Source organism: Asparagus officinalis, chromosome 9 (genome assembly GCF_001876935.1).
Source record: "Asparagus officinalis chromosome 9, Aspof.V1, whole genome shotgun sequence".
NCBI lineage: Eukaryota > Viridiplantae > Streptophyta > Magnoliopsida > Asparagales > Asparagaceae > Asparagus > Asparagus officinalis.
In genome coordinates, this window is record NC_033802.1 from 25,528,477 (window position 1) to 25,552,528 (window position 24,052).

At 40.6% G+C, this 24,052-nt stretch overlaps 1 pseudogene; it reads right to left on the reverse strand.

Annotated features, from left to right (window-relative positions):
* Positions 1–22,563, reverse strand: part of LOC109823312 — a 29,579-nt pseudogene extending 7,016 nt beyond the window's left edge.

Consider the following 24,052-nt stretch of genomic DNA (forward strand, 5'->3'; position numbering starts at 1 on the left):
GTGGTCTGCACCACACCAGGGTGTGGCAGAATCTGCCCTGTCTGCCATGGGTGTGGTCTGCGCCACACCAGGGTGTGACAGAGTCTGCCCTGTCTGCCATAGGTATGGTCTGCGCCACACCAGGGTGTGGCAGAGTCTGCCCTGTCTGCCATGGGTGTGGTCTGTGCCACACCAGGGTGTGACAGACTCGCTTTAGAATCCTAATCTGTTTGGGACTGTGTTTTGTTATAAATAGAAACACGTCCCTTTAGGGTTTAAGAGAGAAAAAGAGCACGAAAAAAGAGTGTTTTGAGGGCTCTTTGAGGTTAGAAATCTTAGAGAGAGAGAGAGAGAGAGAGACCAATTGTAAGCATTGTAATCTTCTTCAAGTAATCAAAGAATTGTGTGGTGTGGCTCCCGAGGACGTAGGCACGTTGCCGAACCTCGTTAAATCTGGTGTGTTCTTTCTTGTTTACTTTCCTACAAGTTTTTATCTTTGATTTGTGGTGAATTTCTTTCTTGTTCAACTCTCAAACACAAGATCTGGAAGGGTACGGATTTGATTTGATTATTTTGAATCCCCAACAACTGGTATCAGAGCTTCGCTCAGCAATTTATGTGAAAGAGAGCCATGGCAGAGGAAATCAAATCAAAGATTGAGAAGTTTGACGGTTCAGACTTCGCCTACTAGAAGTCGCAGATGGAGGACTACCTGTACCAGAAGGACTTGTATCGCCCGTTGATGGGCAAGGAAAAGGGAAAGAAGAAGGAGGAGTCAGATGGTGATTGAGAGGTACTGGATAGGAAGGCTCTAAGGCAAATCCGGTTGTCGCTCGCCAAATCAGTAGCCCATAATATTTTGAAGGAGAAGACGACGGTTGGGCTTATGGAAGTGCTCGCGAAGATGTACGAGCAACCGTCGGCAGCAAACAATGTGCATCTAGTCAAAACTCTTTTTAATCTCAAGATGGCAGAAGGACGGTCCTTCACGATGCATCTCAGCGAGTTCAACACAATTGTTGATCAGCTTATCTCCGTGGACATCATGTTTGATGACGAAGTGCAAGCCCTATTGATTCTATCGTAGTTGCCGGATAGTTGGGCAGGTTGTGTGACGACAATCAGCAATTCGACGGGGAAGAAGAAGTTAAAGCTGAGTGAGGTTGTTAGCATGATTCTATCCGAGGAGGTTAGAAGGAAATCGTTCGAATCAGAAGATTCAGGTTCAGCTCTAAGTTTTAAGCAGAGAGGCAGAAGCCAGAAGAAAGGAAACCAGAACAGGAATCGGTCGAAATCAGTAAAGAAGAGGTCGAACTCGAAAGTTAGGCCTATCAAAGGAAAGTGTTAGAACTGTGGCCAGGAGGGCCATATGTCTTCAGTCTGCAAAAGTCCAAAGAAGAATACGGGTGAGCAGGAGGCTCATATCGTGCAGGATACCTTGATTCTTGCAATGGACAGCGACTCAGATTCTTGGGTCATCGATTCAGGAGCCTCTTTCCACGCCACTGCTAACAGGAAGCTATTTTAGAATTATGTAGCAGGGGACTTTGGAAAAGTATATTTAGGGAACAACGAGCCCTGTAATATTGTTGGAAAGGGTGAAGTGCAGATTCAGATGAAGGGCTCTAAGTGGACCTTGAAGAACGTGAGACACGTGCAGAAACTGAAGAGGAATCTTGTTTCGGTGGGACAGCTTGGAGCAGAAGGCTATGTTTCGATATTTACTGGGGATTCGTGGAGGATCTCCAACGGTACGATGATAGTTGCTCGAGGTAACAAACTAGGAACTCTCTACCTCACCTTACATGCGAGTGACACCCTCGCAATTGCAGCTGGCAAAGAGAGTACAGATCTGTGGCACAACAGGCTAGGGCACATGAGCGAAAAGGGGATGAAGATTTTGCATTCACAAGGAAAGCTAACTGGGATCGACGCCGTGGAAGTCGGGGTTTGTGAAGACTTCATCTTTGGGAAGCAGAAGAGGGTTAGTTTTCAGAACGGTGGAAAGTCACCTAAGGCTCAGAAGCTAGAGTTGATTCATACAGATGTATGGGGTCCAGCCAGTGTGTCTTGTTTTGGCGGTTCGAGATATTATGTCATATTCATCGACTATCACTCGAGAAAGGTGTGGATCTACTTTATGAAACACAAGTCAGAGGTGTTTGGAATCTTCAAGAAGTGGAAGGTCATGGTAGAGAATGAGACAGATCTGAAGGTGAAGTGTCTGAGATCAGACAGTGGTGGGGAATATGAGCTGGAGGAGTTCAAGAGATTCTGTGCTACGAATGGTATTCGGTTAGAGAGGACTACTCTAGGGACGCTGCAGCAGAATGGCATTGCAGAGAGGATGAACAAGACCTTGACAGAGCGTGCCAGGAGCATGCGGTTACATGCAGGTCTGCCTAAGACATTTTGGGCAGATGCAGTGCATACAACAGCCTACCTTATTAATCATGGGCCATCAGTTCCATTAGATTTTAGGATTCCAGAGGAGGTTTGGAGTGACAAGAAGATAAATCTCTCACACTTGCGGGTATTTGGTTGCGTGGCTTATGTTCATATCAGTGATCACGTCAGGGACAAGCTAGAAGCTAAGTCACAGAAGTGCACATTCATTGGATACAGTATTGATGAGTTTGGGTATCGTCTTTGGGATGAGAAGAACAAGAAGATCATCAGAAGCAGGGACGTGATATTCAATGAGGAGGTGATGTACAAGAACAGGGAAAATGCTAAGGATAGTCAAAGCAGTGGGAGTACCACTACGGATACAGGTGGATCCGAGTACATGGATTTAGAGGAACTTCCAGATAGGGGTGATGATGTTTGTTCTGATCAGAGAATGGAGAAGGCTCCAGGTGCAGAAGAAACTACCCAGGACGTGAAGCTTAGGAGGTCATCCAGGGTACCCAAACCAAATCCCAGATATCTTTCATCTATTGACTACCTATTGTTGACAGATAGCGGTGATCCGGAGTGCTATGAAGAGGCAATGCAAGTAAGTGAATCTCAGCAGTGGGAGCATGATATGCAGGGGGAGATGGATTCTCTACTCACTAATGAGACATGTGAGTTAGCCCAGCCACCTGCACAGAAGAAAGCCTTACATAATAAATGGGTCTATCGGGTCAAGCAGTAGAGTGATGGAAGCAAGAGGTTCAAAGCCAGATTAGTAGTGAAGGGGTTTCAACAGCGGGAAAGAGTGGAGAGATATTTTCTCCTGTTGTGTAACTCACAACCATCAGAATGGTGTTGAGTTTGGTGGCTGCAGAAGACCTCTTTCTTGAGCAGTTAGATGTGAAGACTGCCTTTCTTCATGGTGACTTGGATGAAGAAATCTATATGAAGCAGCCTGTTGGCTTCATTGAAGAAGGAAAGGAAGAGATGGTGTGCAAGCTCAAGAAGAGCTTATATGGTTTGAAACAGGCTCTGAGACAGTGGTATAAGAAGTTTGATAACTTCATGCAGAATAATGGCTACAGAAGATGCAATTCAGATCACTGCTGTTATTTCAAAAGGTTCGAGTCCAGCTTTATTATTTTGTTATTATATGTTGATGACATGTTGGTAGCAGGATCATGTTTAGAGGAGATAAACAGTTTGAAGAAGCAGCTAGCAAAGGAGTTTGCAATGAAGGATCTGGGTGCAGCGAAGCAGATTCTAAAGATGCGAATCAGTAGGGATGAAGCTGAAGGGACATTAAGATTGAGCCAAGCTGAATACATTGAGAAGGTACTTCAGAGGTTCAACATGCATAATGCTAAAGTTGTTAGCACACCCCTTGGAAGTCAGTTCAAGCTATCTGAGGAGCAATCGCCTAAGACAGATGCAGATAGAGAGCATATGAGCAGGGTGCCATATTCTTCGGTCATTAGGAGTCTCATGTACGTGATGGTTTGCACGAGGTCGGACATCGCCCATGCAGTGGGAGTTATGAGCAGATTTGCAAGCAATCCAGGGAAACATCATTGGGAGGCCGTGAAGTGGATAATACGGTACTTGAGAGGGACAACGAACAAGCTATTATGTTTCAGGAGGAAGGAGTTGGTGCTGCAGGGATACGTGGATGCGGACTTTGCCGGTAATCATGATACGAGACGAAGCACCACGGGGTATGTTTATACCTTAGCGTCGGCAGCAGTGAGCTGGGTCTCACGTCTGCAGAAGATTGTGACTTTGTCTACAACCGAGGCTGTGTATGTCGCGGTGACTGAAGCAAGCAAGGAGATGATCTGGTTGAACGGGTGCTTGGAAGAGTTGGATCTGAAGCAAGGGAGAGGAGTTCTTTATTGTGATAGCCAGAGCGCTATACATCTTGCTAAGAATCCAGTATATCATACCAGAACAAAGCACATCGACGTCAAATACCATTTTATACGCTCGCTAGTTGAAGACAAAAAGTTACATTTGATAAAGATTTTGGGGAGTCAAAATCCGACGGACATGTTGACGAAGGCAGTCACCATTGAGAAACTGGAGTTGTGCGCAACTTCAGTTGGCCTTTACGAGTAGAAGACGAAGGCGAAGCCACACTACGAGGATCAGCGAGATCGCCGGGATGTTAATGATTGAAGAATGGATTTTTCAAGTAGGAGAAGATGCTTGTGAGAAGGCGGAGTTCGGGAGAGCTCATTGATGGTGGTTTGATCTCCAAGTGGGAGATTGTTGGTCTTAAAAGTGGAGACCCAAACCTAGAATCAAAATCAACAATCGCATGAAAATTCAAGACAGACCATGGGTGTGGTCTGCACCACACTAGGGTGTGGCAGAGTCTGCCCTGTCTGCCATGGGTGTGGTCTGCGCCACACCAGGGTGTGACAGACTCGCTTTAGAATCCTAATCTGTTTGGGACTGTGTTTTGTTATAAATAGAAACACGTCCCTTTAGGGTTTAAGAGAGAAAAAGAGCACGAAAAAAGAGTGTTTTGAGGGCTCTTTGAGGTTAGAAATCTTAGAGAGAGAGACCAATTGTAAGCATTGTAATCTTCTTCAAGTAATCAAAGAATTGTGTGGTGTGGCTCCCGATGACGTAGGCACGTTGCCGAACCTCGTTAAATCTGGTGTGTTCTTTCTTGTTTACTTTCCTACAAGTTTTTATCTTTGATTTGTGGTGAATTTCTTTCTTGCTCAACTCTCAAATACAAGATTTGGAAGGGTACGGATTTGATTTGATTATTTCGAATCCCTAACAGAGACATGGGGTGTATCCAGGATTATTGAGTTCTTACTAAAACAACAAACTGCCAACCGCCCATAATTACTGTCATCTTCAACATATACTATTACCAGAATAATAAAAAATAAAACCACAAAAACATACCTGAACAATACCAGCATCACAAAAGTTTTTTAGTGCCAATGCTGTCCAAGTTGCACTGGCAAAAGGCCAGTGTTGAAAAGTGTTTGTTGATCATTCCAAGTAGCTGCTTAGCTCTAGGCAACCTTAGTGGTACAGGTGCAGCATCGAAGTTTTTCATGTAATGGCTACACTCGAGGCCTTCTCTAACATATCCTTTACCTACAAATTGAAATGCAACAGCATTATTGTAATGAAAATTACATGTATCTGTTTGATGCACTTTCCTCAACAGATTTTAAGTCACCCAGGTACTTGTTGTAAACTGAAAGCTGAGTGCAGACTGCAATTTTCAAAAATAAATAAAATGCAGAGGTAAAGAACTAAGACTACACACACCTGTTTATTACTGCAGCAAGCTCCACTAAATTTTTATACATAATTAGCCAAAACCCTTTACCTCCCTAAGCACATTTTTTAGGGTAAAACATGCAATTTATAGGGTATAAGTTTAACATGACCAGCCTTTTAAACAGATGACACGCCTGTTGAAGCAAAAGTCTCAATTGCAAAAAATTCACCCTCCTCCATCTTTGCCTGCTCACCAACCTTTCACAATAGGAACAGATTTCCCAGCATGAACTTGGTAAGGCGCTATACTGTGTCCATTCAAATTGCGAACGCTTTTAACTGCAAAATGATGAGTAAATCTCCTAGTAAGCAAAGAATACTCAAGCCACAGTAATACAATCACTCCGATTTGACAACATAAAAGCAATAGAATTAAGACTCATAACCGAAAATCAATAGAGGTAATCAACTGAATATTTTTCAGATCGATATGCTCAAAACATAATCTTAAATCAAATTTGAGATGCATGTTCCTGAAAAAAGAACAACATTCTTATCCCATGTTATACGGAAATATCATTCAGGGTTAAACCTGGATTAACAAAAAATTCTGATGCACAAGAAATAGAACTATACCTTGGAAAACTTTCCCATTAATTTCAACCTCGTATGATTCCATAACCTCTAGGATTGCAGCACCAACATCACAGAGCCGAACATTTATTCCAGATTCCTACACATGCACAAGAATTAGAATAATTTTGAGAAATCCAATTTCAGATGAAAACAAAATATCTTCATGAAGAGTCACTAAGTATTGTTCCTTTTTTCTGTAACACCAAATGATTTTGATATGACGTATTAAACTGCGCAAGGTGGTGACTTGAGCAAACCATTTGACCATAAACATGCTCTTATTCCGTGCCATTTGACAAGAGTAAGGATATTTACTATTCTTTAGTGAATTTCAACAAAGAGATACGTATCGTTTCACGAGTAAATTGCATATTAGCAGTCCTATGTGATTGACAGATGCCACAAATTATCAATGTAAGATGTAGATTATTGCTACTCAATATTTTTCCTTCAGATTACCCTAGAAACAGATCAGGATCCTCTCCAATTAGTTGGTATATGGATAGGGTCAAATTATGGTAATCTTGACCCTCCATTCAAATTTCAAGGGATGAGATCATGTCACATAGGATTTCCAATACTACGTTGAAACCTCCATTATTTTTAAAACATCTATTTTGAAAACCATCATTGTGAAAGTGGACATCCTACATGGCATGATCTCTACCCTTGAAATTTGAATGGAGGGTCCTACATGGCATGATCTCTACCCTTGAAATTTGAATGGAGGGTCAAGATTGCGATAATTGGACGCTCTCCAATTACCACTTAATTGGAGAGGATCTGAATCCCCCTAGACACACTCTCTAAATTCACCTTTTCCCTTATTCGGACTCTTCAAGATAAATTATGTAATAGACACGAAATGAACATTAAGACCGTCTTTCATAGAACAGTATTCTACGGAAGTTTTTCAAGCATGGTTCATGATATTTTAACTAGAGTGTTTATTAGAATGTATTTGTGTGAGTTCTGCAGATGTGACATGATCTTCAACTAAATAAGAGTATTATTTTATAAGATCAGAAATGCAGAATGTACCAATAGGGAGAATATCAAATGATGCAATAGCAAGTTTAGTTTTGGTGGGATATATATGCAAAGTGACCTGTCAACATCATCAGATTTAAATGTTAGTCTTTCCACTTTCCAATTAGATATAACTTGCCTTTAAGAGCATCTCCAAGGGGTCGGAAAAATCCGGCCCTGAGCTAAATTTGGGGATTTTTTCGGGAGATGAGCTCCAACGGACCGGAAAATTTCCCCTTCAACCTCATGTCGCTTAACTTCCTCATCAAATTAAGGGAAAGGTTAAAGTCCCTTAACCTTCCCCTTATACTTTTATATTAATATATTTTATTTTAGAGTTAATTTATAGTTAATTAAATTTAGTTAATATATAGTTAGTCTAAAATACTATAATTAAGTTAATGTATAGTTAATTTAATTTGAATAATATTTTTTAAAATGTACCCCTTTTAATTTTTATTAATATTTTTTATTAATTATAGGTTGTTTTTTCTAGTATATGGTGTTTTTCTAGTATAGATTTGTTTTCTAATATAGGTTGTTTTTCTAGTATAGGATTTTTTTTAATTATAGGTTGTCTTTGTAGTATAGGGTGTGTTTCTAGTATAGGCTTTTTTCCTAGTGTAGGCTGTTTTTCTAGTATAGGTTTTTTTTTGTTTTTTAGCTACAATAGCTATTTTTTTAAATTATCTAATTAATTTTAACCCTATAAATAAGGCACTACCCTGAAGTGCACTTTCACACTTCACTCTTTTATTGTTTCTACTTCTATTTCATCATATATACTACAATTTAAGGTATGTAATAATTTTTCTTTATTTATAACTGCACTTCATGTTTCTTATATTTTTGACAATTTGAGAATTTTAATTAAATCATACTCATGTGAGATTTATATTTGATGTAGATGACAGAAAATAATAATCTATATTATGTCAATTTGATGACTAGTCATTATCCATGGGAAGATCAATATGAAGAGCATTTGTTTCAACCGGACATACCCGAAGAAAATTCGGTAAAAGATGTACCATTACAAAAGAAGTCGATGCGAAAATCAAAATATCGGCTCGAAGAAGACAACTTGCTTGTATCTGCGTGGATCAACACTAGCATTGATCCAGTACAAGGGACTTTGCAAAAATATACCACATTTTGGAACCGAGTAGCAACTTACTATCATGAAAACAAAACATTCAGTAGCTATCGTGATCAAAAAGGGTTAGAGCACCATTGGTCGGCTATTCAAATTGCAGTTAGTAAATTTTGTGGATGTTTTAATCAAATTGAAGCAAGAAATCAAAGTGGCGTGACAGAGAATGACAATGTACTAATTGTGGCTTCAAATTATTTAAACTGATTAGATTTATATAATTTATTAATTGTTTTATCTTTTACATGTTAGTAAATTTATTTTATTTTTTAATTAGATTATGGAAGCGATGCAAATGTTTCAAAGCATGCAAGGAGCAAGTTTTTAATTTTTACATTGTTGGAATGATTTAAGGTTCCATCCAAAGTTTAATTTTTACATTGTTGGAATGATTTAAGGTTCCATCCAAAGTGGCTTGGCCAATTTTCAATGAAAAATCTAAGAAGTCCAAAAATTCAAGTCCTGCTACATCTTCTCCTGCAACTCCAGATTCAATAAATTACAGGGAAGAAGAATGTCCTACTGAGGGTTCGTCAAGGCCCATAGGTAGAAAGGCTGCAAAAGAAAGATTGAAACAAGGTAAAGACAAGCGTATGACTTCTGAAATTATACCAGTGATGTTGTTTATTGATGAAATGAAGCAGGATCGGAAAGAAAAAGAAACAAAGAGAGCAGAATTATTTGATCAAATTTATGTTCAGGAGCAAGAGCGCATAAAGATAGAGCAAGCCAGACTACAGGTCGCTCAAGAAGCTCAAAATATCAAAAAGAAAAAATGCGATTGAAAGCTATGAAACAAGTTGAGAGGATTATGGCAATTAACACTGATGGCATGCCTCCATTACAAGTAGAGTATTACAATAAGGTGGAGATGGAAATTCTTGAAAGACAATTTGGTGGTGGTAGTTCAAATTAGAAGGAAGATGGTGTATCGTACGTGAAGATGATGTATCGTATTTAGTGTGTTTTTATGTATTTCAATTTACTCTTGTTGTATCGTACTTGAAGATGATGTATTGTATTTGAAGATTTTATGAAGTTCTATTTATGCAAATGGAAACTTTTCTCAAAAAACAAATATGACATATTGATATAGAAATTCAATAACATCAATACTACATCAACTAACAGTTTCTTACTTGCAACACTAAATTAAATGACATTAGAAATTCAATAACATCAATACTACATCAACTAACAGTTTCTTACTTGCAACACTAAATTAAATGACATTAATATTACATCAGCAGTTTCTTACTTGCAACACTAAATTAAATGACATTAATATTACATCAGCATACAAATCCCTTACTAAATCCAATCATTTCGTTCCCATAAATGCTCGACAAGATCCAATTACAATTGAGAATGAGTTTTCCTGTCTCTAATGCGATGATGATTCTAAATAAATTCACACAAATCTATTGTATGTTCGTGAGACACTGATATAGTTGGAGCTTCCTCAGCAGCATCGTACATGAAGTCTATCTCTCTATCATTTCTTTCATCTTCAACGATCATGTTATGCATTATTATGCATGCTTACAATTTTTTTTTTAATATTTTCTCATCCCAAGAGCGAGCTGGTCCACATATAATTGCAAAGCGTGATTGGAGTACCCCGAATGCTCGCTCTGCATCCTTTCTTGCCGACTCATGAAGTGTAGCAAAATGTTTTCTTTTATTTCCTTGTGGTAAAGAAATTATTTTAACAAATGTTTCCCATGAAGGATATATACCATCAGCAAGGTAGTATCTCATCGTGTATTCATGACCATTGACTATATAATTAACAGTTGGACCATGCCCTTCAGCAAGTTGAGAAAAAACAGAAGATCGTTCTAACACATTAATGTCATTAAGAGCTCCCGATAAACTAAAAAAAGCATGCCAAATCCAAAGATCATATGAAGCAACGGCTTCTAAAATTATTGTAGGAGTGTGGATGTGACCAGTATACATACCATGATACGTAGCCGGACAATTCTTTCATCTTCAATGCATGCAGTCAATGCTTCCTAACATCCCAGGAAATCCTTGTTGTTTGCCAATTGCAAGCAATCTTGCAGTGTCCTCGTCAGTTGGTGACCTTAGATACTCATCACCGAAAATGCTTACAATTGCTTTGGTAAACCTGGCGAGACTCTCTATAGTGGTGCTTTCTCCAATCCGCACGTAATCATCCACAGAATCTGCTGATACTCCATAAGCAAGCATCCTCATAACAGCAACTACTTTCTGTAGTGAGGATAAACCAATTTTCCCAGCAGCATCCCGTTTTTGGACAAAGTAGGAATCATGTGTTTCCACTGCGGATAAAATATGCAAAAATAGTGGCCGATGCATACGAAACCTCCTTCGAAATAGTTTTGCTGGATACACAGGAGATTCACTAAAATAATCATGAAAAATCCTCCCATGACCTTCACCTCTATTGCGTTGAATTACAACATGCCCTGGAATGGAACCACGACGACAAGAACTTTGACCTTCGCTAGAGTGGTGTTCTTCCAAAGATGTGATTGCTATTAAGGTCGCATAATCATCATCGGCATCATCCTCTTCCTCTTGTAGCAAGGCACGTAACAAATTACTAGCCATAAATAATATTGAAGATTGGGTTAAAAAAATTGAATGAATTTGAATTTAGTGAAATGAAAGACACTGGTAGTGCTATTTATAGAGGGAGTGACCACATTTAATTAAAAAACGACCGTTGAAATATGACCGTTGAAATATGAACGTTATAATACGACCGTTGAGATATGACTGTTGAGATATTATTGTTAAATTAAATTAATATAAAAATAATATGAATTTAAATTTAAAATAATATTTAACTTTTAACACAATTAATATAAATTAATTATTTTATCTAAATTAATTATTTGTTAAATTTTAATATGATTAATTAATTTAATGATTATATAAGATAATTTCTTAATTTGAATTAATTAATTATTTTTTTAGTTATTAATCTTTAATTATTTATTCATTTATAAATAAACCACATATTTAATTAAATCATAATCTATAAAATTAAAAAATTAAACATAATTAATTAAGGGGTATGAGACTTTTAAGGGGGAACCATTGGAGGAGAACCAACCCCTTCCTTAAAGTTCCCCCTAAATAAGGGACATCCAAGGGATCCCTTGTAGATGCTCTAACAGATTTAAATGTTAGTCTTTTCACTTTCCAATTAGATACAACTTGTCTTAAAGGAAAGTACACATAATGGCGCATCTTTTGCATGAAAACTATTTTCATGCATTATTTTTCCTGTTCTTCCATTAGATAGCTAGCTACAGATACTTGAGATTAAATAGTAAAAAAAATCGCAAAACAAAATTTTACCAAAAAAATAATAGAAACTGTGAATCTCTTCAATAATGCATTATTTTCATGTTATAATACTAGGATGAAAAAAGATAGGCTGTTTGATCAATAGTTTATTTCTTTTCTTCTATGCAGGGTGGTGACTCCTGTTATTGATGAAAGTAGTAGTTTTCTTTGTCCGTGCATTCATGGGGCAGGGTTTCCTTCCTAGTGATGAGGTTCGTTTTGGTTGGTTGGGTGGGTGGAGGTTGTCTAAGGTTTGGAGGATTTGACATGAAATATGAGCTAACTACATGTTAAAGCTCTATAATATCAATTAGTGCAAAATAAATAACTTTTCATTATAAGAATAAATACATCTACCAGATACATGATCCAGAGTTTTCTTCTCATCTCTATATTAGTATGTATGTTGTTAACAACAAAACTCCATAAGCTAACATAGAGATGACCATGACATATCACATATAATAAACTGACGATTTTCAAAACCCAACACTCAAGATATAAATCTATATGCTTGCGTTGTACCTTGAAAATCACCAAGTATAATAGACTCCCATAAGGCGGCCACATGTCATGTGTAATTGGCCAACATTCCCCAAATCTAAGAACCCAACACGGGTATGCACATAACCAAATAGTTTTCATAAGTACAGATCCGAGACGAAATGTGTTTTCAAGTCAGTCTTAGGACCCTGACCAGAAAAGAAAAGCGCCTTCAAGTTGGGATCTACTCAAGGATTCGGAAATTTCAAGACAATGTCATCTTTCACTCAAATTCACTGCGGAATATCTCAAACAATGAATTGACCTATCAGCTTCACCATGCCTAGCTACATAGACTAGTTGCCATCGCATTTAATACATGGCCAAGGTCATTTGATGTTCCCACCCGAAGTCATAATGACTCCTCGGATGACGCCAACACTTTAGTTTAGCCACCCTGTCACTGTTGCATTAAACGCAAGGATGACTCGCTTGCTCTGTGGCTGATATGTGTAAAGCACTATCTGATCAACCGACGGCACTGACACGGTCAAATTATCAAAAAATGCTCAGCTTCTTATAAATACGGATGATTTCTTCTACATGAAGGTATGAGCAATCTTGGCTTTAGAATACTCTAAAACTAAATTCAATATTTAAATCACTTAATCCGTAACTGACTTAAGTCTCGGAGAGCCCATCACAGAACCTAACTCCGATCCTCTAACGGTGTTACTCTGTGCAGGAATTTCTGTCTGTGGTTAATCAGCCATCAAAGAAAATCAGAGGACCCTAAACTCGCCAAAACCATTGGACATGAACAGTTTGGCGCCCACAGTGGGGCCTTTTCTTCTTTTTAGGAAATGACAGATCATGACCGATCCTCGGTTCCAAACCTCTAAAAAGTTTCCAACTCCGGTTATATCACCCAAGTCCAATTGAATGAGTTCAGTCAATGGCTAGCCCAGTCTCTCCAACAACACTTCACTTACAAACGAACTCATCAACTGCATTCTTCCCGCACAACCTCCTTCATCACCTGCTACTCCTCCCCACAAAGAGCAGTACCGACAACAGGAGCAAGAGCAACATGCTAGGGAAGTTACTCCCCTAACACGTCGGCAACAGACTCATTTTGCTACCGAGCCAAGGCGACCTCCGTATCACATGGAGGCAACATGCGAAAGATCAGGCCTCAGCCTTATTCAGGCTGAGTCGACAAGGGCTGATCCCTCCATAATTAATTTAGCTTCCGGATATGATCGGACGTTCAACACAGTCGCTCATGTAATTAGAGGAATACCCCTCTTGTTGATTGGATTATGAATGCTCATTACCCAAAGTTCAAGATGCCACAAATGACATATCTAGAAATATAAGGGCGAAGGCGATCCAAGCGAGCATGCACAAAATATTTATGATTTGATGTGCATGTAGCAGGTGAGTTATCCCGCCATTTGTCGAGCTTTCCCTATCACTCAATGGAACTCATTGGATAAGAAGTCCATTCACAACTTCGAGCAACTAAGCCAGAAATTGTATATCATTTTCTAGTAGATACAAAGGAAAATGCACCCTCTGCTCTCTTGCTACAAATTAGGCACATACCAAGAGAGATTTTGAGGGAGCATTTCAAGAGATTCCAGGCCAAACGCCTAGAAATGGAGGACCCTGACAACATAGCAACCATGGTTGCGGTCATCATGAGTCTCAAGGATAAGAAGTTGTCTGATTCCCTCATCACCACAGCCAGAAGGCTCCGTCCGTACTTTAAGCTCACCATAGAGATAGTACGGACAAATTTGCCTTTGAAGAAAGCTTTTGGTAGCCCGACCACTTTTGGGCGGATGATCCATCGAATTCACTAAAAATGACATTATGTTTAAATCTCGGACAACCATACTTCTTGATTGAATCACCCGGTCCCAAGGACAACCCGCCATTTTAAAGACCGGCTCTCCTTTCAGACGCTCCATGCCCAGTTCCAATGCCGGTTAAGGAGGCTCTATCCAGAAAGTACATTACTCTCGAATATAATTAGCTTAAATTTTCATCATGGTGGTTCCTAAAAGTAGACGAATTATCAGGAGATAGTGGCAACGATGCTGGAGTAGTTCCACTGTTATAAATAATGGTAAATAGTCCCGCAATAGTGACGTTAATAGCATTAGCGGTCCCTTCCCACTGCGCTATCGCCCAATAGAGGTAACATATTGTGGAATATATGCACTTTCCGTTCGTAAAACCGGCCAATAGTGTGCCATAACGGTAAATAGCGGACGATTGCATGTGAAATCTGCTTTTTGATTGCTATTTAAAAGCGGTTGAGGTTTATTTTTTTAAATTAAACCCAACCCTTGACTATTGTATTCCACCGTCTCCTGTGATTTTTAGCATACTCCCGCCACCTCTCATAGCCTCTAGCACCTACCTCAGTACTTCCTCTCACCTCCTTCACCGTGAGCTCCTCTTAGGACAATCCTCTCACCGCTTAGCTTTTTTTCTCGAAGACGATGGCTCTTTGACTCCTCCAGTCATCTTTGATATTACATGATGGTTACATGTCTATTTTATGTTTAGGATCTCTTTAAATCATCAAATATGTACTTTTAGATTTTTTATATTTTTCTTTAATCTTTTTTTTAGTATTTATACATATCTAAATTAGACCGCTATTTAACTTTGTGTTTTTCTAGCGCTATTTTTCCGTAATAGCTCCAAATAGACTTAGCGATGCCTCACCGCTACGCGACGCTATCTGCTATTGATAACCTTGAGTAGTTCTGTGTAGTCCCGAAGGACCCGTCTCTGAATACTCAATAGCCTTTGACTTCCCTGCCTCCAATAACGAAGCTGAATATGAAGTTCTTCTGGACTTAAAGCCGAATAACAAAGCTAAATATGAAGTTCTTCTGGACTTAAAGCCGCTCTGGCGGCCAAAACTGAGTCCGTCTTCATTATAGCAAACTCCCAGCTCATTGCTCGTCAAGTATGGGGGAGATTATGAGGCTAAAGACCCTAGGATGATGAAGTACCTGGGGAAAGTCGAGGAATTATTAGGAAAGTTGAAGGAATTTCAGACCACACAAGTCCCAAGAGCGCACAACGCTCACAGACGTGTCGTCCAAGCTAGGCTCCTCAAACTTGCATTGGAGCCACGGGCCGGTATATACTGATATTCTCAAACTTATCATTACATCCATGTCCAATTTCAGCTTTAAAATAACTGTGATGGGGTGTGGGGCCCACCCACGTGGGTTTGTCTGCCCACGCCCACGAGAAAGAGCAGCTGCTCTTCTCTTTCTTGCGCGCGCACGCAAAGGCCTCGAGCCTAGCGCCCTCTCGTGCTCGTGTCCTTGCGCGCCGCTTCCCGCGCTTGATTCCCGCGCGCGCCTCTTTCTCCCGCGAATTCTTTCCGCTCCCGCCAAATTCATCCGGATCCCCCCCCTTTAGTTTCCTATAAATAGTGAAGGGGGTGGAGGAGTTAAAGTGTGGGGAAAATAAGTGGGTGTGTAGATTTCTTTTGAGAGAAAAGAAAGAGAGGAAGAGAGAACTTGTATAAGTTTGGTATTTTTCCTCCATAGTGAAACCCCCTCCTGTGGACGTAGGCTAGTTTGCCGAACCACGTAAAAATCTCGTGTTTGTATTTGTCTTATCTGTGAGTTGTCATAGCTTGTAGGTTCCCTCGAGATTTCAGTCCTTGAACTGATGAGAGGAAGAGTGTATATTTCACTTTGATGAAATATATCACTTTCGATTCTTGTTTCCTTTGAGAAATAAGAATTTCATTATCTATTCTCGTTTCCTTTGAGAAACAAGAATTTAGAGGTTGACTTGTGCTTTTGTGACAACAATAGCCAGGGCTATCTCTCAGGTGATATCGCTTCCGTGGCGGTGGGTGTGACTCCGTGCCCAACAATTGGTATCAGAGCCCTTATTCAGACTAGAGGTGGTAAAATTTCTGATCTGAGATGGTGGTTGAATATTGTGTGGTAAAACACAAAGAAATTGTTAAAAAATTCCTGAGAGAAGCGGACTGTCATAATACAAGCGGAAAGTGGTTTCTACAAGTAAAACAAATAAAATTGGAAAGTACGAGATTGAAAAATTTAATGGGAAAAATGATTTTTTCTATTGGAGGATGCAGATGAAAAATTCGCTGATTTTGCAAAAGTTGCACAAGGCTTTGGCTGAAAGAGAGAAGCATAAAAATATGTCTGATAAGGATTGGGAGGAGCTGGATCTGGAAGCACGAGCGTCGATTATCCTATGCCTTGAGAGGGATGTAGCTTTCCTGGTAGACGGGGAGGAAACGGCTGCGGGTGTGTGGTTGAAGTTAGAAAGCACCTTCATGACGAAGAGTCTAACGAACCGGATCTATTTAAAATCCAAATTGTATACTTGCAAGATGGAGGAGGGCTCGTCAATCCGGGAGTACATCAACAAGTTTGATAGGATCTTATCAGATTTGAAAGACATTGAGGTGACAGTGGAAGACGAGGATCAGGCGCTTCTACTACTTCTATCTCTGCCGAAGTCTTATGAGAACCTGGTACAAACACTGATGCTTATAGGTGATACTTTATCAATGGATGAAACTAGAACTGCGCTTCTAGCGGATGATCTTCGAAAAATTGCAACTAGTGATATGGCCACTGGTGGTAACAAAGAACAAGTGCAGGGACTGTTTGCCAGAGGAAGAGGCAATGAGCGAGGAAAAGGCAAGAGAGGAAAGTCTAGATCTAAATCGAGACCTCTTGTGGGACGAGTGTGTTTCAAATGCGGTGAAGTTGGGCATTTCAAGGTCGATTGTCCTAACAAGAGAGTAGGTGGGAAAAAGAACAACAACAAGACTGAAAGACGAGAAGGCAAGGAAGAGGCGAGCTACGCTTCAGAGGATGGGAGCGATAAGGAATGTTATATCATCACGGATGGCGAGGATACCTCCAGGAAGTGGATTCTTGATTCTGATTGCTCTTACCACATGTGTCCAAACAGAAAGTGGTTTACTACCTACAGGAGCATTGATGGTGGAACCGTATTGATGGGGAACAATCATGCTTGTAAAACGGTGGGGCTAGGTGATATCAAAATCAAGATGTATGATGGAGTGGTTCGAACCCTGACGGACGTACGACACGTTCCCGGCTTGCGGAAGAATCTCATCTCAGTCGGATCTTTGGACTCCGGGGGTTGCAAGATTGTAACAGAGAACGGAGTGAAGAGGGTTGTTCGGGGTTCCTTAACAGTGATGAAGGGTATTCATCACGGTAATCTATATACTCTCTCGGGTACGACGGTGACGGGAGATGCAGCAGTTAGAGCTGAAGGAAGTGGTGGAGACCCATGTGAGCACACACGGTTATGCCATAGGCGGCTTGGGCACATGTCAGAGAAGGGTCTAGATCTGCTTGGTAAAGAGGGTTTGCTGAAGAATCTGAAGAAGCCTTGCATGGATTTTTGTGAGGACTGTGTGTATGGAAAGGCGCACAGGGTTCAATTTCTGAGGAGCAAGCACAAGAGCAGAGGGATACTAGATTATGTGCACACAGATGTTTGGGGTCCGGCTTCGACAACTTCCAAGGGTGGTTCCAGATATTTTGTCTCATTCATAGATGATCATTCAAGATATGCTTGGGTTTATTTCCTGAAGCATAAGAATGAGGTATTTGAGACATTCAAGAAGTGGAAGGCGATGGTTGAGAACAGGACAGGGAAGAAATTGAAGACGCTGAGATCTGATAACGGTACAGAGTACACAGATGGTGCCTTCAAGGAGTTCTGTGATCAGGAGGGCATTGCTAGACACTGGACAGTTAGATCTACACCACAGCAGAATGGGATCGCGGAAAGACTGAACCAAACACTGCGGGAGAAAGCAATGAGTATGCGATCATATGTTGGTTTGGGCAAAGAATGGTGGGCAGAATCGATTGCTACAGCTTGCTATATAGTGAATCGATCTCCACATTCGACATTGGACGGTGATACACCCTATCGGGTGCGATCAGGAGAGCATGCAGATTATGAGAGGCTCCGGATTTTCGGATGTACCGCCTACTATCACGTCAACGAGGGAAAGCTTGACGCGAGGGCCAAGAAGACAATTTTCTTGGGGTATGCAAAAGGCATAAAAGGCTACCGCCACAGCAGCTCGAGGATAGCTTGGCTTCCACTAGGCCAAGGCGAGTATACAAGCAGGTACAGAAGCTGGGGGCTGATCAACCCCTGAAGCACTATGGGCATGTTAATTTGGTTGAATACGCACTTTCGGTGGAGGAAGATGAGCCGGTCTCCTTCAAGGAAGCTATTCGGGACAAGGATAGTGAGAGTTGGTTGGCTGCGATGGAGGAGGAGATGGAATCTCTTCGGAAGAACCAAACATGGGAGGTGGTCCCATTGCCCGTAGGAAAGAAAGCTATAGGTTGTAAGTGGCTGTATAAAAGAAAGGAAGATCCTTCAGAGCTCGGTGGAACGAGGTACAAGGCGAGGCTAGTGGCTAAGGGGTTTGCACAAAGAGAGGGTGTGGATTACAATGAGATATTTTCTCCGGTGGTGAAACACACTTCTATTCGGGTGCTTCTGAGTATTGTTGCTCATAGTGATCTTGAGCTGGAACAACTCGATGTCAAGACGGCCTTCTTGCACAGAGACTTGGATGAAGAGATCTATATGCATCAACCTAAGGGATACAAGGTTGAGGACAAGGAGAATCATGTTTGTCGCTTGAGGAAATCACTATATGGATTGAAGCAATCTCCACGACAGTGGTACAAGCGATTTGACTCCTTCATGCTAAAGCATGGGTTTTTCCGAAGCGACTATGATTGTTGTGTTTACATTCGGAAGCTTAGTGGAGGTGATTATATCTATCTCCTGTTGTATGTGGATGATATGCTTATTGCATCGAAAAACAAGGTGGAGATAGATAAACTGAAATCTCAACTTAGCAATGAGTTCGAGATGAAGGACATGGGCGCTGCTAGAAAAATACTGGGTATGGAGATTAGAAGAGAGCGGGCGAATCGGCGATTGTTCTTGAGTCAGAAGGGCTATATAGAGCGGGTGATCGCGAGGTTCGGGATGCAAAGTGCAAAGTCGGTGAGATAAGGCACACATGGAGCGTGTTCCTTATGCTAGTGCAGTTGGCAGTTTGATGTACGCCATGGTGTGTACACGCCCTGATATTTCACAGGCGGTTAGTGTGGTCAGCAGGTTCATGGCGAATCCGGGAAAGGCGTACTGGAAAGCGGTGAAATGGGTCCTGAGGTACTTGAAAGGTACCGTGGATACGGGTCTGTGTTTTGGTGGAGATACATGTCAGGTCGACGGGTATGTGGACTCTGATTAAGCGGGCGATCTAGATAGACGGCGATCTACTACTGGTTATGTATTCAGAATACATGGAGCTCCAGTTAGTTGGCGATCGATGTTGCAGGCTACAGTGACACTTTCTACAACAGAGGCCGAGTACATGGCTATGGCGGAGGGAGTGAAGGAAGCATTGTGGCTGTGGGGTCTTCTAGACGACTTGGGGATCGAGCAGGAAAGCGTGAACTTGTGGTGCGACAGTCAGAGTGCGATTCACTTGGCAAAAAATCAAGTTCACCATGCTCGTACTAAGCATATCGATGTCAGGTATCATTTTGTACGGGATGTCATAGAGGAAGGCGATATTTCTCTCATGAAGGTGCATACGAATGAGAATCCCGCTGACATGTTAACCAAGGTGGTCACAGGTAGCAAGTTCCAGCATTGCTTGGACTTGCTTCATATCAGCCCGTGTTGATTTTCCCGAGAGGGCATGGCCCTGTGGGGCGGTGATGGAGGTGAGGTGGAGATTATATTGGAGAATATTAGCAGAACTACGGTTAGCTTGATCCCGATGGAGGGTACGTAGGCAGTTGTGGTATAGTGACGCAGCTGGTTTGGCCTGGTTTGGCCTATATCTCTCTGGTGGAGTTCGTAGGGGGTTCTTCTGGTGTTGTCGTTCAAAATTTGAGGTTTATCAAATGATGAACGAGGTGGAGAATTGTGGACGCGGGGGCCCACCCACGTGGGCGTTTGCCCACGAGCAGACGTGCGCGCGCACGAAAGCGGGCGCGGGAATTTTTTCTCCCGCGGGAATTTTTTCCCTCCCGCGCGCGCTCTGATTCCCGCCCCCACGAGCTCCCGCCAAACGTCAGTCCCCCCCCTCTTTTGGTTTCCTATAAATAGAGAAGGGGGTGGAGGAGTTATATGTGTGGGAAAAATCTCAAGTTGAGTTTTTTTGAGAGAAAAGAAAGAGAGGAAGAGAGAACTTGTATAAGTTTGGTATTTTTCGTCTATAGTGAAACCCCCTCCCGTGGACGTAGACTAGTTTGCCGAACCACGTAAAAATCTCGTGTTTGTATTTGTCTTATCTGTGAGTTGCCATAGCTTGTAGGTTCCCTCGAGATTTCAGTCCTTGAACTGATGAGAGGAATAGTGTATATTTTACTTTGATAAAATATATCACTTTCGATTCTTGTTTCCTTTGAGAAATAATAATTTCATTATCTATTCTCGTTTCCTTTGAGAAACAAGAATTTAGAGGTTGACTTGTGTTTTTGTGACAACAATAGCCAGGGCTATCTCTCAGGTGATATCGCTTCCGCGGCGGTGGGTGTGACTCCGTGCCCAACAATAACCATTCATTGAAAAGCCAGACTGCAATAAGGTGCAAACCATACCTTAATTCTGGTATTTGTAGCCTCTCTTGAAGCCTCCAGCAATGGGTTAAATATGGGATTGAATGCCACTGTAAATGCACAATCAACAATATGCCCTGAATAAACAAGCCATCATGTTTAGTAATTACATTGCTCTAAAAAAAATTTTCTTAAATAGTTTGTGAAATCAGCAAATGTTAATTATCATTAAATATATGTTTATATCTGAAAGCTATCACAAGGAGTGCAACACTTGCAGGAAAATAAGTTTATTAGAGAATATGTTGAGTACCATCAACTTGCGTTCCAAAATCTAACTTCATCACATCATCATACTGCAGTATAGTTTTATCACTAGAATTAGGTGTCTAATGCGCTGCGACCCTAGTAAGTAAAAGTTTTCTGTATAAGACCATGGTCTCCAGCAGAATACAGAAGAAATAATGCTGTTGGATAAAGACATTACTAATTTAAGGAGCAACCTGTTGGAAATGCAATGCTAGCTTCAAGACCGTTCTCTTTAATAATCCGAACCATATTTTCTAGAGTTTCGCACATCTCGATCATTAGCATTCCAGGATTGATAATATTCCTCATGTATTTCCGAACCTAACCATCAAGCAACAACTTTTCAACCTGATGGTACAAACTAGGTAAAGTACGGAGCATATGGTGGTCAAATTAAGTTATAAAGTCAACTATGAAATAAAGGGTAAACAATTCTAGACATAGATCTGTTAGAATCATACAGGGGGGCAGTCAAACCTGTCTGTGAACTTCCGCTGCTCAGCGAACTGCATTATAGATGGGCTTCTCAAGGCGCTCCAGCTCTCCCTTTTCTTCAGATGTTGACCTCCATAAGTTACTGGTCAGAAAGTTATACCAAAATATCAGCCACTTTCAAGTTATGTTCAATATTCCATAACAAAGATATAATATCCTAAATAAGTTCGATGTTCCAAAAATATATTAAATATTTTACACTATATATCCATATGCATCTTTTGAAACAGTACAGAAGTTTCAAGCAACCCAAATATTCTTTTCATTATGGTCATTTCAACGTAAAATCATAATTACAAACTGTTTCATGCTCATTACTCATTTCAAGGCAGAGTAGTTACCACAAAAAATGTCTTAACCCTTCCATGCTTTTTGCATTAGTCATTTTTAATCTTTATGGCTTTCTTCACTAACTCATGAATAAGGATATAATGATCATTCTTCTCAATTATGACCCTAAATACTAAAGCGGAAGTAATAGGAGCTGAGGTAGACAGTTAATTAGCAGCCCACCCACAATTTGGGTGACATGAGAAATAGTCATCCAGTGACAAGTACAAAATTCAGATAAAAACATGGGTACCACATGTACGAATCTCCGGCTATGCAGCGGGTCCTGGGAGGGCTCGGACCTCTTTAGGCCTAATGTACGCAACTTAACCTTCCATTTAATTTGCACAAGAGGCTATTTCCACGACTCAAACCCATGACCTCACATTGCGAACAATCTTACCGTCTCCAATCCGACACATTTTGATCACTATATTTCCCTTTTATTTTGTGGTATTTCTCCTCACGAACCATAGTTTCCCTGTTCATCTTTACCACTTGAGATACATAAGCATAGGTTGGATACATAATTAGCGAAACTCCATTATCATTTAAGTTAAAATGAAGCCAGACTTCGGTGAAACTCCATTATCACTCAAACTACAATTTATAAGTTAGGTTAAACTAACTTTGATGATTGCTTGGCAATAATTGGCGAAACCTACTTTCAATTATGCCATCCGCCATAACTTTCTCAAAAACAGTTAGGATAACTCCCTAGTCCCTACTTAAAGCACAACTGGAAATCACAAAAAACAAGCGAGGCCTAGTTTGGGTACATTACACTGGTTTCAATTATAAGTTAAACTAGAAAACTGAATCAGCACACCTACAAACTCCGGTTATTTCAACAAGAGTTTCAAAAAATAGCCATCATTTGGAAACAATTAGGAAAAAACCTCAATTTAGTTAAAGCATAACTGTGAACACGAGACACCCACATGAACGTGTTTACGCGTTTTCGTGAACGCATTAGCAGACGCGTTTTCTCCTATAAATACCTATGTAATTTTCGGCCTAGGGTTTAGGAGAGCAGTGCGAAGGAGGTGTGCAGGGAATATCTTCGGGGGCTGCAGGAGAAAAACTTGCTCAAAGGCAGAGAAGAAAATTGTTGTGCAAGGAGAAAAGTCGGTCGCCTTTTGTGAAGATTTTGTGCAATTGTTTTCAGGGTTTTAAATCTTTTGAGAGAGATATTTGTGTGAGGGATCTAAGAGTTTGTGTGAGGGTTTAAATTGAGTGATTGTAAACCCTAGTTGTATTCTCTCCCTCTAGTAGTAGATCTCCCCCTCCTTGCCCCGTGGACGTAGGCAATTGCCGAACCACGTAAAATTGGTTGTCTCGCTATTTGTGTGATTTGTAATAGCTTTTAGGTTCCCTCTACAGGTCAGTCCTAGAACTGATAAGAGGAAGAGCTGATATCTCACTTGGTTGAGATATTTTGCTTAAGGTTCCTGTTTCCTTTGTGAAACAGGATTTCCTATTGCGACTTGACTCTCTTGTTGTGCTGCCGAAGTGCTGTCGAAATTTTCGCTGCGCGCAACAAGTGGTATCAGAGCCCAGATTTTAGATCTAGGATTTTGGAGTTTGGTGGAGGAAGATTCTTGTGTGAAGCTTGGTTCTTGGAGTTCTAGGCTTCGGTGGAGATAGCATTAGGAGTTGTCGTTGGAGATTTTGCTTTCCTCGTGTGGATATGAGATCTATTTGGAATCCGATCTAGGGTTCAGTTAAGTGGTTCCTAATTTCTATCAAATTTATTCTTTCTCTATAATTTGGAGTTAGTTTACAATGGGAGAAGAAGGTGAAAGCAGCAAGTCGATGGCGAGTACAATACAAGTTGGTTTTTAAAACACTAAGATTAGTATGGTGAAGTATGACGGCTAAATTAACTTTGGTTTATGGATGAGCGACGTACAAGATGTGCTTAATGCTCAGAATTTGGAAGAGACCATCATGGTCCACTAGAGGCCACCTAAATATA